The following is a 12,919-nucleotide window of genomic DNA, read 5'->3' on the forward strand; positions in this document are numbered from 1 at the left end:
GCTCAACTAGCCAACTATCCAAAACTAGCAATGCATAGCAATGGTGAGAGTTTAAATAGGAGAAGGAGTCTCCATGAAAGGTGGAAGAGTGAGCTTATCCCAAAGGAAGGTAGCACAATTGATGGAACTGCCATGCCAGAGAAAGGAGGGTGATACAAACTATGCCAACAACCAGGTCTGGAGTCATCTGGAAGGCCGACTGTTGGAACAAACTCGCCCAATCTAGATCATCGCGGGGGCATAACTGACCCTTAGCGCTGACATCGCTAGTGAGTAATGTAGCCAGTCAGATCATCGCTAAAGATAATAAGTAACCTCGCGCTGGAGCATGAAATCGGACCATCGCGGGAATCAGATGTACTTCCGCGCTAGCAGTGCAGCTGGACTGTTTATGAGCGCCTTTCAGCGCGTATATTTAGTCCATAGACGTGATGAGGCAGATAACTTAGGAAAAATGGGTCAGTTGGCAGCACAAGAGAGCATTTGTTCAATATGAGCATGTTTGACTTGGACACATGACACAGTAGAAGGACTGGAGTGAAGATAGTGACAAATTACTGTGTAATAGATGCCCCTAAAGTATGAAGCCCGAGAGAGTGGGAGGGGTGAAATGCTTTACGAAACTGACTGAGCTGGAACACCATCTGGAAGAACCTGCATGCAAGTACAACTGATATCTTTAATAATGAAGTACATGTAGTCTAGGCATGGGCGCAGCCATCCAAAAGACATACGAACTAGGTCTGTGGTATGGACGCAGCCATTCAGCTAATAATACCATGATAGTGATAAAGGTATAGTCGCAGCCATCCATCAATGAGTCATGTAATCACGGACCAATCCACGCAGCCCGAACATGTGTAATCTGAGTTCATGGTCTTGAACCCAACCGACCATAGTACAAAATCTAACATGCAAATAGATGTGTTGAGGTCGAGCATGATAGAAAATCGCTTGACTACCGGTCAATGATGAAAACCGTTAACAAGTGCAAGAGAAACCACAAATAATGCCAATGGTTCTCAAGTTATTGTTTAGCACAATCCACGAAGTGTGAAAAATGAGCTGAAGTCGAACACTCGTGGAATCACCCAATCGACGACAAATGATGAAAGTCAACTGTCAGGTGCGAAGAACTTGCCATTGAGGCATGCAAGCTCTAAAATACCAAAGGGGATCTCTAGATCAATCTCATGGATAATGAGCTGATGTCGGCAAGAGACGACCCGTCGCAGGAGGGCCATAATGTTTCCCCCATCAATGACACGAGATAAGGAACAAGCAGTAGATGGTGAAACAGAGTATCAGAGAGAAGGCAAGGGTGTAAATTGCAGAAGGATTATACTCTTGAACATGTCGGCGACACGACTTCGGAGGGTGGCAGCATTCAGGTACCAAGGGATCAGAGGCTCAATGGAGACGGCGTGAATCAGATGGAATGAGGCTAAATGGCAACCCAAACCCGCGGAAGGCCAAATGACGATGTATGGATGTCCCAACCCGACAAGAAGCAAAAGTGTCGATGTTCAAAAGTGACTCGCTGCCAATGATGATTTCCAAATTTTCGTGTTTACACGGTCGAAAAAGAGCTTAAAGGCGACCGCCTCTTATTTCTTTTAACAAGTCAAGAGGAATAACTCGGTTATCTTTTCCTCTTTTAAGTTGGAAAAGAGCGTTAAAGAAGACTTGTCCCAGAGGAAAGAGTGGTATAAAGGGTAGCAACTGGTTCCGACAAGGGTGGAACTGCTCAAAACATGTAATGGTCAAGAGGCTGGCTAATAAAACCACTCATCGCTACGGTTCCTCAGGAAAGGATAAACAACCAAGTGAAAGCATATGATCAGCCAAAGAGATGGTGGCAATGGAATGAAACAACCAAGGTTCATCTAGCAAAATTTAGCGGATAAACGACAATCACGAGATGTAAATCAAGTATGGGTTTATTTTTACACAAGCTTGAACCATGGAGAATTCTGCTTGGATTCGGTTTCATGTTTACACAAGCTTAAAACAAAAAACTATGCTTGTTATAAGTTCGCATGCCCCTAGCGTAATGACGCAAATCGAGGTACATGCCCCCCAAGCTTCATTTCATTCAACGAGGTGGATGGAATGAAGGTTCATTTTCGAGATTTTGGAAAGACTCGACTTGGATTTTACGAGATCTTAATCAAAGACACGATTTGGAAAATGGAGTTGTTTCATTTTTTAATGAGGTTGACACAATGAAAAAGAACTATCCTCATAACCCTTGTTTCATTTTTTAACGAGGTTGACACGGGAACAAACTATCCTCTTGACACCTTGTTTCATTTTTTAACGAGGTTGACACAAGATCAAAACTATCCTTAGGACTCCTTATTTCATTTTTTAACGAGCTTGACACAAGACAAGGAACTGTGCTCCAGGATCCTTGTTTCATTTTTTAACGAAGTTGACATAGGAACAAACTATCCTCGTAACACCTACTCATGGGCCATACGAGAACATGGCTCCCAAGAAGTCTTCACAGATGGAAGAAACGCAGTCTGGAAGGAATACATGTCATGATGCACCAATGACAGATCGGGTTCCAATGCCCCCAGTACATGATATACGAGACCATCTGCATGATCATCAGCAGAGGCGAAGACAGAACGGGTAGCCACATAATTGACCTATGGTAAGGAAGGTATTGCTTGCGAGCAAGAACCGATAGGGGATGACTGCCGCACAAGAGGCACCGAGGGACTGAAGAACGATAATTGATCTATGGTCACCATTCTTCCATCGTGTGGAAAACAAACCACACGGAAAAGTGAAGAGACAAGGGCCCCCATGGAATAAACATAGTCACGACCAAGGAGAAGACTGAAATCTAAAGCACCTTAGACAACCATGACGTCTATATAGATCGTTTTGCCCCCCAAAGTAACAGGAAGCTTCAGGAAGATCCCTAAAGGTTGATTGGTTCCCCCATCAAATGCTAACAGATTCTGTACAACCGGCACAAGCTATGGGGAGCCCAAAGCTTGCCAAGTAGTGGAAGGCATAAGACTGACAGATGCACCCTCATCCAAGACAGTGCCAGGTACTACCTTATCATAGGCATGTACTGTAATCTGGAAAGGCACATGGGATGGAAGGCGGAAGGCGGTCAAATGACTCTAGTCGAAGGAAACGACTGAACTACTTGGTGGGGGAATCGTATGATTGCCCCCCTGCTCTACAGGAACCGAAGAAGGACTCTCGTGATCAGCAGGGATAGGAGGGTCGTTTTCGGACTCTAGAGAATCTGATGAGACGAGAAGAACATGAGCATGATGCTTTTCCGAAACAGAGTGATCAACAGGTGGTGAACCCAAGTCGACACTCTCTCCGACCAATGGTCGGTCTGGCACAAGCTTAGCACAGCCAAGTTCGGAAAGAGGAGGATGGGCAAGAGAAGAATCTAAGTCAATCTCTTGGTCGACGGGGAGAGGGTCTGAAGAGAGCCTCTGATAACCAACGAGAAGTTGGGGTGAAGAAGTTGTAAGACTTTCCAAAACAACGGAAGCTTTTTCCATGAGCGAACAACGGTGAATGGGATGGTGGCCTTCACATAGTCTACAGGGGAATCGAATCTTCCCTTTCTTCTTACCACTGCCAGTTGATAGGGTAGCATCGTCATGAGCTTCAGAAGACAATGAGGGATGAGCCGGATCGTGAGACCATACTTCTAAGATCTTAGGAATACCAGGACAATCACGAAAAAGATGGTCACCCTTGCACAATTTACAAGGAAACTTAACCTTCCGCGAAGGAGCAGAAGGTGGCCTGACCTGAGATGTACTCGGAGCAATAGCTGCACAGGTGGCCTCACGTTTATTGGACTTCTTCCTCTTCATCATATTCTTCTTCTTCTTCTTAGTCTCCTGGTTACTAGATGTGAAACTTTCACCAGGCGAAGGAGGAGAGGAGGAGGAAGAAACAGGGGAAGAAGGCGTAGGCTCAACCTTGGAATCATCGTGTCGTGGTTTGGATGAAGAAGACGGTGGAACAGGAGTCATGACACTCGGGACCACCAAGGTTGAAAACAACCAAACGGGTAAACCGATGGTTAACCCAGGCAAGGACAGTGTTGCCATATACGGAGCACCGGCATTTCCAAAAGGCGGAAATGGACCAGGATTCCCATCTGGGGGAAGACCTTGGCCAGTAGACTCAAGGAATGTGGCCATCGAGAACGAGCCTGAAAAACACTCTTATCACAACCAAGAACTCGAACTGTTACCAGGAATATTTCGTGGGCAGTAAATTTTATGACACAGGAACAAAACTGGACCTTTTCATGTTTCAAGAGTCAAGAAAAGGACGAAAAGGTGACTCTATCTCTTTCGAGGTTTAATGAGCCTGAAAGGACAAGTGCTCAGATGGACCTTTTCTTTTAGGGAGTCCGAAAAGGAATGAAAGTGACTACTCTGGAGAAACTAGGAAAAGGGTTTACCAAACAACCCGTAAAACTGCATATACACCTTGGCAATCATATGAAAACCAAGGACTTTTCGTACGGCAGTCAATCTTCCCAAATGTTGTGTTCGGTGCGTTACGGTTTGCAAGGCGGCAGACACGGCTTCCTAAGGATAAAGGATGATAACCTAGTGGGGTCTCCCAGCATATACTCGACGGTATATGGGAGCACAATTCCGTACTAGACCGCTATTGAGTCACAGAAAGAGGAATCACCCAACCTTGAGTGAGAACAATAGTGACTAGGTTTAATGACATCGGAGCATGTCTTTAGCCTAGACCTCTAAGTAATGAGTGTTATGTTCAAATGTGTTGTTAGGTTTATTCAGTTCATTTTAAAGTTGATCTTGAATTATGTTTCAGTTTTCAGGCCTTACCGTATGTATACAACAAATCCTAGGATGCAGCTAGAATGAGTAAAGCATCTTTTTACTTCAATGAACACCTACCTACAGAAGGGTAGAGAGATCATTCCCAAACCAAGACAAGCGAATGCAAACACTAAGAAACACAATGCATCAATACACTAATCTCATGATGCATCGATACTACTAATGAAAGATTTAAAATTCGCTTTTCAATTTCTCAAACATGAAAATTTGAAATGCACATATACTTTCATTTTCGTATATCAAATGAATGCAATCCTTTAATTTTTTTTTTTGTTTTGAATTTAAAGAGACAAACAAGCAAGTGTGAACTGATCAATCCAAACAATTGTGATCTATGCTTGGTAGTGAAGAAATCGAATCAACATAAAAAATTGGTTCAATAATCGACACTAAAAATCAACCAGAAAGAAAACAAGTAGTGAAAAAGCCTCAAGCAAACCAATAAGATGGTTGTGGATGAACCTTGAACAGACAAGTAACCCAAGCAAACGGTTTCTCGATGAAACTTCTAAAGGGCCAGGGCACATAGGCAAAAATGCAAGATTCATTCAATGAAATCAAAGAGACAGTACCCTAACCAAAAGCAATTAAAACAAGCTAATGAGAGACAAGAAACAACAGGGGATAAGCAAGATTGATGAATTCAGGAGGTAAAGTTATAAAAACAACTTTACAGGAATCATCGCAAGTGTTACACTGACAACTAGAGCTGTCATCGCTGAATGAGAGACCATCGCTAGTGATGGACAGACAACTAGAGCTGTCATCGCTGAATGAGAGACCATCGCTAGTGATGGACAAACAACTAGAGTTGTCATCGCAAGTGTTACACTGACAACTAGAGATGGTCGCGAAAGTACACCTATTTTCCGCGATGGTGCGATTTCAAGAGTCGTCGCGGGAATTAAACTAGCAACCCGAGATCATCGCGGGTAAAAAGCTATAAAGTGGCGATGACGTCGCGACTGTTAGGCTTTTTTCCGCGATGATGCAAAAAACAATGGCAAATGAGCCAAAAACTCCCAAACCAAAAATAGCCAATCCAACAGATAATAGAGGGACTTCCCAGATCAATCCAGGTGACCCAGAAGACTACTAATTAATCCCCAAACCTCAAAAGAGACCAAATCAAAATCAAAACAAGAGAAAACAAGAGAAGAACATAGGCCAAACTCCCCAGTGGAGTCGCCAATTTGTGATGCAAGAAAGTGTTCCCCCTGCGGACAGAGGCAACCCCTCTAGCCCTAGAGTGGGTCTAGTCACAAACAAGGACAGATCAACAATGGCTTTCCTTAAATAGTCATAGTTGAAGGCCTACCTCAACCGGTGGTCGATGGAGTTCCGTTGCGCTGCTCCAGCTTCCGCTTCCTTCTCCTAATGAGTGATCAATCTGAAACAATGCAAAGGAAATACAACAAAGCACGTAACCGAAAAACAACGATGATCTGTTTACTCACAAAGTCAAGAAGTCATGAGCTATCAATTAAATTACATACAAAACATAGGAAAACATCATTGATTGTATTAACAATGGAATAAGAGTAAGCTTACAACCAAAGTCTTGACGTCACAAGCCTTCTCAGAGGGGTCCAGCCAGCATGTTCCTCAAGCATTCACTCTTTGAAGATGGATCTCCCAACATACAAGTCTCTCTCACTCATAAGTTTTACACAAGATTATGTGCACTTCACAACCTTCCACAAGCTATCAACAATCCCACACTTGTCACACTCACACCAGCTATCTAGCAAACTCACAAACACTAACAACACTGCTCAACTAGCCAACTATCCAAAATTAGCAATGCATAGCAATGGTGAGAGTTTAAATAGGAGAAGGAGTCTCCATGAAAGGTGGAAGAGTGAGCTTATCCCAAAGGAAGGTAGCACAATTGATGGAACTGCCATGCCAGAGAAAGGAGGGCGACACAAACTATGCCAACAACCAGGTCTGGAGTCATCTGGAAGGCAGACTGTTGGAACAAATTCGCCCAATCTAGATCATCGCGGGGGCATAACGGACCCTTAGCGCTAACATCGCTAGTGAATAACGTAGCTAGTCAGATCATCGTTAAAGATAATAAGTAACCTCGCGTTGGAGCATGAAATCGGACCATCGCAGGAATCAGATGTGCTTCTGCGCTGGCAATGTAACTGGACTGTTTATTAGTGCCTTTCAGCGCGTATATTTAGTCCATAGACGTAATGAGGCAGATAACTTAGGAAAAATGGGTCAGTTGGCAGCACAAGAGAGCATTTGTTCAATATGAGTATGTTTGACTTGGACACATGACATAGTAGAAAGATTGGAGTGAAGACAATGACAAATTACTGTGTAACACTTGACATGTTATAAGCTCAATTGAGCATATTCCAAGCCTAATATAACCAATTTAACAACTCATATCCATTCACAAGCATAAATTAATTATATACCCTTGTAATTCATAAACACATGTAAGCATAAATATAATCAATTAAATAGCCATAAATAATTAACACGTCAATTTCTAAGGAAAACTCACCATAGAAACACTATAACATTTAACTTATTAATCACAAAAGCTTTTTCAATCCATGGTGCTCCATCAACATTCTTGAATAGAATGAGTTTCCTCTCAACAAATAGCACACAACTTTGGCTTTGCATTGTTTAAATTATGTGGAAAATCTTTTGTTCTGTGATTCGTAATATTTGGGCATATTTTGTAGAAATATATAACTTTACTTAGGCTAACATTTAGGTCTCTATTATTCAATTCTATATTTGCAAAAGTCTTAATTAGAGTGACCTTCATTTGTACATATTGTACACCATAGGCCACTTCATTAAAGGGTCAAGTTTGTAAGTCATTTTTGAAGCATCTCAAGCTTTTATTCAACTTTTCTATCAAATGATGATGGGATAGACCAATATTCATATGATTCCATATGTTATTCTTTCTTTAGGGCATCTTGGAAAGTTTTTAATTCATGTATTCAAAGAGTACCCCTTATATTTTATAGAAGGCATGCTATGAACCATTCTATGAGCAAGTCTTTGTTGATTATATATGGGATATGGCTAAGAAGATATATAAACCTCTCATTGTATTCCAACACAAGTTCACAAGGCATCTAATTAGTGCCTTTTATTTTTTGTGCTATTAGATGTTTGACATATTGAGTTTTAAGAAATGATAAAAAATTGTCCTCCACTTCCGTTTTTGTTTTTGTTTTGTTTAATTCTCCTTAAAGTTTAGAAATCATGTTAGCATTCTTTTCTTTAATTCTCCAACACACTTTGCAATTTTCTTTGCTTTGTGTGTGGTATATCCATCACAACCCAATTTTTCTCACATATGAACCAATGATTTTTAATATCTTCATCACCCTCGTAGAGGGGTAGATGGTGGTGCAACATTTGTTTAAGGAGGTTTTTTTTACTATATTGTAGTAGGTGGAGCTAGTCATAGGATAGTCAATGGTTTCTTAGTGTTTAATTGATCAACTTTGGTTGATTTTACTAGAAGGTTTATTTCATCGATCTAACAATTTTGATCTTTATAGTATGTAAAATGTCTTGTTTGTGGTTGCATCACTTCCTTGCAATGTTTGAAAAAAATTGAGGTATCCTCCTCAAATAGTAAATCATATAAGGGGTACAGTTCTAATATCTTTTATGTGGAGTAGTATGTTATTATCTCCTTCAATACTTAACCAATTTCACTTTTTTCTGGGGTATTCCAAGGAACAACATATCTCTCACATTTACATGGTTTTCTAGTTGATACTACATTTACATTTAGGGTCTAGGCTACGTAACCTCCAAGTTTGGTGGGTATCCACTCAAATTACATCCATAAAATCTCTTGCCCTGTGTGTTGCCAAGAGGGAAACGCTAGTCTCTTTTCCCCTCAACTTGAGGACTTTCTTGAGGGTTTCATGAGCCTTGGCTTAGTTGTATATCACAAGAAGCCCTTTCTCCTATTTGCCTTCACCTTGGGAGTACCTTCATCCATGCAAACTCACAAAACCATAAGTCTTGTGCAATTTATTTCTAAGCCTCTTATAAGAAGAGAAGTGCCTTTTGAAGCCTTATATCATAACTTTGAGCATTCCTTCAAAGACCCTAGCCAATCACCTTACACTTTAAACCCTAGAATACCTATCATAGGTGATTATAAATCCTACCAGGACTCCTCCCATCTATGAAAGTCCGTTAAGAGCAAGGGACCTTGGTTGTGGTGACAGAGAGCCATTGTCCCATTGTTTACACTTAGTTTAGTTGTTGTCTTGCATGGTTACCCTCTTCAAGGCCTGCTAGATTTTGTGGTAACATGAGTCATTTATGTTCCTTTCATCTTGGATAGGATTAAAGGACCTCGGATGGGCTTACATGAGGACCCATGGTTCTAATTGTGGCTCTGACTTAAGGATTTGGTTCTCATTGTGGTTTAGTCTCATTTGTTCCAGCTCGATTGATAGGACTTAGAAACTTAAGTCTGACTATCAATCACTAATATTATCCTCCTTTTTTTGATATAAGGTGAGAAGACAAAATTATTTCATTGCAAGTTGTATCATACTTGAGAATGGAGATCAAGACACTCACTCTCAATGTGGCCAACTTGCTAAAAATGTTGGCAAAATTAGCGTATTGAGGGTGTTGACTTTTACCGAAAGTGCACCTATTTACAATGCAATTCAACTTAATTTTAAAAAAAAGCAAAGATAAAATTACAAACAAAACTATTTATGGAGTTGAATTGATATTCATGATTGACTATGCCATTGGTGCTTTAAGCCCTTTGAGTCGTGCTAAGAAATTTCCAAGTGTAAAATACCCATCTATCTCTTATTACTTTAATAACAACTTGTTCCAAAACATGGGGCACTAAGCTTTCAAATGTAATCTCTTGAACAATGAAATCCAATCCTTCTACCACCATTGTACAACATGAAAATGTCACAGTGTCAATCACATTGTTATCCTGATGATGTCTAATAGGCTTACTAGTGGTGTTATCCATAGTTAACATAGTTTCTTTTGCATGAAATCCATAGTTTGGTTTCCTAATAGAAGAAATAAAAAAAACTTATAATTATGTATATAATTGAACACAATACCAATGATGTGAGAAAAATGGGTTGCATTTTTGGAGGATCCTCAAGTTCATTGTATATGGAATGAACATTATAATTACAGCTGTACACAGTCACAATAATTGGAACCATAGTGAAAAACTTCAAAAACGAAGTGTGATCAATAATATCTAGTAATCTTGGCGTTTTGATTCGTAATGATATACCAAGAAAAGGCCAACATTTCCATCGATTTTCACTTGTATAGAGAAAATCCACGCTCAATCATTCACCGTCATCATGTTTAGGCTAAGTTGCATGGCGTGGGGAAACAAAAACAAGTATCTGAAACGGGAATGCACTAGACACGTGAACTTTGAAAAGTTAGGAAATCGGGATACAATATATATATATATGAAAATTATATTGAAACTTTGAAAGAAAGCATTTAAACTTTAAGTTTTAACATTATAAGTTAGAATATAGATATAGATTCAAGAATAAATGAGCAAGTGTTTAACTCTCCCTTGCTCAAGCGTCAAATAGTGTGAGGAAAAATGATTGGGACAAGCTCTTTTATACGATTTTTTCTTTTTGTAGAGGCTTCTAGAAATCTTCAAAAAAAATATTTTAAAGACATAATAACTAAATGAAAATATTTTTAAGCAATTAAAAGGGGAAATTGGGCCATATCAATGTGCTATATGGGTCCACAGAGGTTATATGGTTGTCGATACACACTGTATGGTGTTTGATACATGTATCAAGAGGGGTGACATGCATATCAAAAACATGATACATATATCACCCCTCTTGATACGTGTCAAGTGTGTTTCAATGTATGTGTACCGAAAGATGGGGGTGTGTACCCTGTAACTTGCAAGGACAATCTACAATCCAATAGAGAAGGTGTTAGTGGACCAACACCATTAGCCATGACAGGGGCTCTCATGTACTCAAAAATTTCCCAACAATTTCACATAGCCAAGTCTCCACGACACTAGATGAACATGTTTCTCAAAAGCTCTCATTGTTCTTCCATAAGGAAACCATCATTGGAAGCCATTATGAATGGGAACAAAACTATAGTGTAAATCTTAAGGAGAACTCTAGATATCTATTTCCTGGCTTTGTTAGGGATAAGAACAACTTGATAACAATAGGGTTCATTGAGTTCCCTCATTGCTATCAAAAACCTTTGGAGCTATGTCAAGAGTGTACTCATATGGTTTCAAGTCATTGATGTATACCCCAGTTCTTGCGATTGAATGTTGAATTAATCCACATGCAAAAAATCCTTATCGTTATGTTTCTTTCTCTGTTGATTCATGCACAAACAAACAACTTCAAAATACAATGGATGTGAAAGTTGGGCAAGAGACCCTCAAAGAATGCAAAGAGATGGTCCATGGGAGTAGGAAAACATGATTGCGCACAAATAGAAACAAGGCAAACATAGCTAGAGGAATCCCCACTTTTTGGCATGTGAGGAATCTCCTATGCTCAACGCAACTATCCAAGATGACTTACATAATTAGTGAAAATTTAGATCTGAATTAGGCTCACACAACATTTATCATGAGCGCAGATAGCTCTGACATATAGACAAAGAAACACATAGAATAATAGTGTATAAGGCTTAAGAGAGGAGTGGAAGGATGTGTTTCTATACTTGAGAGTACACTCCGCCTCTCTTTTACTTGTGCCCATAAATTGACTTTGATACCGTTGTTGGAAGATATTCAAATATGAGATAAGCATGAAATCTATATTTTATTAATATGATATATATAAATATATAATGTAAGAACTTTGGGTTCATCTTCCAATTAAACCCCTAATAACAATTCATATTCACTTGAAACTCTTCATATTCCATAAGTGAATAATACCATAACTTTAATAAATTAGATTTCCAATGCTAATTTATTTAATTAGCATTGCTTATTATATTCTTAACTTAATACATCACCATTATGTCAATATGTCCTCATGTTAAATAACCAATATTTTATTTTTTATTTTATTAATTCCAATACTAGAAAGACATTATTTAATGATAAAGGTGAGGAGGCAATGATCCCCGTTAGAAATATAGATTAAAAAACCAATTTAAGCTATGGTCAGGCCTCTTCCGCCTCGGGAAGAGGCCAAATAAGATGGGAAAAGTTAAGTGCGAAATAAAAGTTTGGTAAAGTTTGGTTATCCGGCACAGCGCATTTGAGAGCGGTTGAGAAAACTTTATAATAAGCACACTATAGCACACTAATAGAACTTGAAACTAATGCTAAGTCCCTGCCGATCGATTACAATAGTCCCTGCCGAATGCCAGATGGCAGGGACTAATAACGTAATCAATAAATTGGAATACTTAACTTAGGATTTAAATATTGTTTCACAAAAGTATACAATAGTGCTATATAATTAAACCTATAGATACAACGACCCATTATTCTTTATTATTGAGCATAATGCCTTTTCCATTGCACCTGATGGTGGTCAGCATATAGGAAAAGTTGTTAGCTTAATTGAGTCATGGCATTAACCTACCGGGTATATCTAAGAATACATATAATTAATGTTCGCGTATATCTAAGAATAATGTAATTAATGTTCATTCATAAATAGACTATGTATCTGTGGAAGTGATTTCATCATAATAAATAACTGTACTTAGTTTTGAAATTTAACTCAATCGTGACATTAAATTGTTCAAGATCTCAAATAATCATAAAGCGGCCGAATATTTTTCCACAAAATAACAATGAAATTTTGGAAGTAACTCAGAAAACCATATCTATGCTCATTTAAATATATATATTTTCATTCTGGGGAATATCAACCTTATGACATAGGAATATCAACCTGTGTATTTGGTAACGCTTGTTCCCAACGAAAGCATTTAAACTGAACAAGGCAGGCATCCAGACCAATATTGTAATGTTCATGGAAGTGTAGTGACAGGTTCATTGCAAC

Source organism: Pinus tabuliformis, chromosome 3_1 (genome assembly GCF_031772625.1).
Source record: "Pinus tabuliformis cultivar Carrire ecotype Pingquan chromosome 3_1, CPIR1, whole genome shotgun sequence".
NCBI lineage: Eukaryota > Viridiplantae > Streptophyta > Pinopsida > Pinales > Pinaceae > Pinus > Pinus tabuliformis.